The sequence below is a fragment of the Lathyrus oleraceus genome, chromosome 3 (assembly GCF_024323335.1).
Source record: "Lathyrus oleraceus cultivar Zhongwan6 chromosome 3, CAAS_Psat_ZW6_1.0, whole genome shotgun sequence".
NCBI classification, from domain to species: domain Eukaryota; kingdom Viridiplantae; phylum Streptophyta; class Magnoliopsida; order Fabales; family Fabaceae; genus Lathyrus; species Lathyrus oleraceus.
Window position 1 is genome coordinate 128,311,025 of NC_066581.1, and position 2,906 is coordinate 128,313,930.

A 2,906-nucleotide genomic window follows, 5' to 3' on the forward strand; every position below is an offset into this window, starting at 1 on the left:
TTGATTAATAAAATATAAAAATTTAATTAATGAAATGATGAAGTTGTTTAATAAACATTCAGATATAAAAAAATGATTTTTATTTATAAAATAAAGTTGGTTAATGAAATATACAAAAATAGATTAATAAAATTATTAAATTGGTTAATAAACGCCATATATAAAAATAATTTTCAGTAGTAAAATAAAATTGATTAATAAAATATAAAATTTTAATTAATAAAATTATAAAATTGATTAATCACTCAATATTTTTTAATCCAAAAAAAATAATTTTTATATATTTTTAAAAAAGTTATTTTATTATTATAATATTTTACTGTTTTCCGTATCAGTGAACAATAAAATAAAATACGGTATGTTTTTGTATAAAAATAACATTTTTATATAGCAATGTGATATTTAAATATTTGAAGTCTAACATAAAATACATATACTCTACTACTCATTCATTTTGTAAACCATGGTTTTGCAAGAAAATGTTCCTGTTCCTCACTTTGTTTTATTTCCATTAGTAGCACAAGGTCACATTATCCCAATGATAGACATAGCTAAACTCTTAGCACAACATGGTGCCATTGTTACCATTTTCACTACACCAATAAATGCATCTCGTTTTTCTTCTGTTCTTTCTCGTGCTGTTTCCTCTGGTCTTCAAATCAATCTTGTAACACTCAATTTTCCATCAGAACAAGCTGGATTACCAGAGGGTTGTGAGAATTTCGACATGGTTGATATTTCAAATGACATGTGGAGTAATTTTTTCTATGCAGTTTCGTTGCTCCAAAAACCAGCACAGGAGTTGTTTGATAAAATGTCACCGAGACCAAGTTGTATTATCTCTGATTTTTGTATACCTTGGACTTCTCAAATAGCTGAAAAACATCAAATTCCAAGGATTTCATTCCATGGTTTTTCTTGTTTCTGTTTACATTGTTTGTTCAAGGTGCATTCTTCAAAGATTCTTGAAAGCGTAAATTCTGATTCCGAGTATTTCACTGTTCCTGACATACCTGACAAAGTTCAAGTCACCAAAGAGCAAATACCAGTAGCATTAATAGAGAAACTACCGAAGGAGTTTGTTGAGAAAATGCATGAAGCTGAAATGAAGTCATATGGTGAAATCATAAACACTTTTGAAGAACTGGAGAAAGAATATGTTAATGATTACAAAAAGATGAAGAATGGTAAAGTTTGGTGTGTTGGTCCTGTTTCCCTCTGCAACAAAGATGGTTTGGATAAGGCTGAAAGAGGTAACATAGCTTCAATAAGTGAACAAAATTGTTTGAAGTTTTTAGATTTGTATAAACCAAAATCTGTTGTTTATGCTTGTCTTGGAAGTGTATGCAACTTAGTTTCTTCACAACTTATTGAATTGGCTTTGGGATTAGAAGCAACAAAAATGCCATTTATTTGGGTGATTAGGGATGGAACTAATAAAACTCAAGAGTTGGAAAAATGGATTAGTGATGAAAAGTTTGAGGAAAGGAACAAAGGGAGATGCCTCATAATTAGAGGATGGGCCCCACAAATGGTGATATTATCTCATCCTTCAATTGGTGGATTCTTAACACACTGTGGTTGGAATTCAACACTGGAAGGGATATGTGTTGGTGTTCCAATGGTAACTTGGCCATTATTTGGTGACCAATTTCTGAATGAGAAGCTTGTGACTCAAGTTTTGAAGATTGGAGTGAGTCTTGGTGTGAAGGTTGTAATGGAGTTTGGTGAGGAAGAGAAGTTAGGTATTGTTGTGAAGAAGGAAAGTATAAAGGAGGCAATATGTAATGTGATGGATGAGGAAGATGAAGAAAGTAAAGAGAGAAGAGAAAGGGTTAGTGAATTAAGTGAGATTGGTAAGAAAGCTATTGAAAAAGATGGATCTTCTTATATTAATATGACTTTGCTTATTCAAGATATCATACAACTACAATCAAAACACCAAAGTTGAGACATGCAATCTATAACATTTGTCCTTTTGATGTCATTATTTGTTCCACGCTGCAAGCATGCAAATTGTCATGAAAACAAGGTGTTCCTTGTATGTATTGTATGTATTTATCATGAAATCACAACTACCTCTTGATTCATCTTTAGTTTAATTGCCTTGCTACACAAGTTATATGTTGCACTAGCTCCACTTGATTCCATGCATGGTCATTAGTTTGTTAGATCAGTTGCAGGTTAAGTTGTTAGAGTTAGTAAGCGCATGGTTATTGCTGTTAGATAGACTCTACATAAATTTTTCCAATATAATATATTCATAAGCTTAAGGTTTAGCATAATGTTGAAAACAAATCGGTGCATAATTCTCTCCACTTTCATTTCTTTAATTTTCTTCCATTTCCATCTTTAAGATACAATATGTCAAATTTGGGGTTTAAGAGTGTTCCCTTTTAATACATATTTAAATAAAAACACTTTAAATCAAATACGAAGGATAAAAAATAGTGTTTTTATTATAACCATTTGAGATTAGAATTAGGTTTGAAGGTATTTGGATTTGACTCCATTTCTTAATTGAATCCCCAAACATCTTTTGTTTTTTTCCATCATCTCATGAGTAACTCTTCTTTTATAGTAATTATCGTTTTCTTTTGTACTCAATTTTTAGATATCCCAATTAATAAGGTTTGAACCAAATAAATTCTATTGTTTACTATTCTTTCTTATTGAGTGTATCCATGCATTATTGTGTTATCTGGTTTGAACTAATTTCGATTAAATTTGTCCTGATTGATTAACACACACTGAGACAGTCGATTATTTATAACTTTGAGTCTTTTTAACCACCTTGTAATAATAGGTATGTTCGTTGCTAACCACTTCGAGTTTAACATTTCTTTCGATGACTTATCTTTAATTCCTAGTCGTATATGACTTGAAAGATCTTATCTTCCTACCAT

General features: G+C 30.5%; 1 pseudogene; it reads left to right on the plus strand.

The window, feature by feature from the left end:
* Positions 1-408: 408 nt before the first annotated feature.
* On the plus strand, positions 409-2,096 carry LOC127125749 (UDP-glycosyltransferase 73C6-like; annotated as a pseudogene).
* Positions 2,097-2,906: the final 810 nt, after the last annotated feature.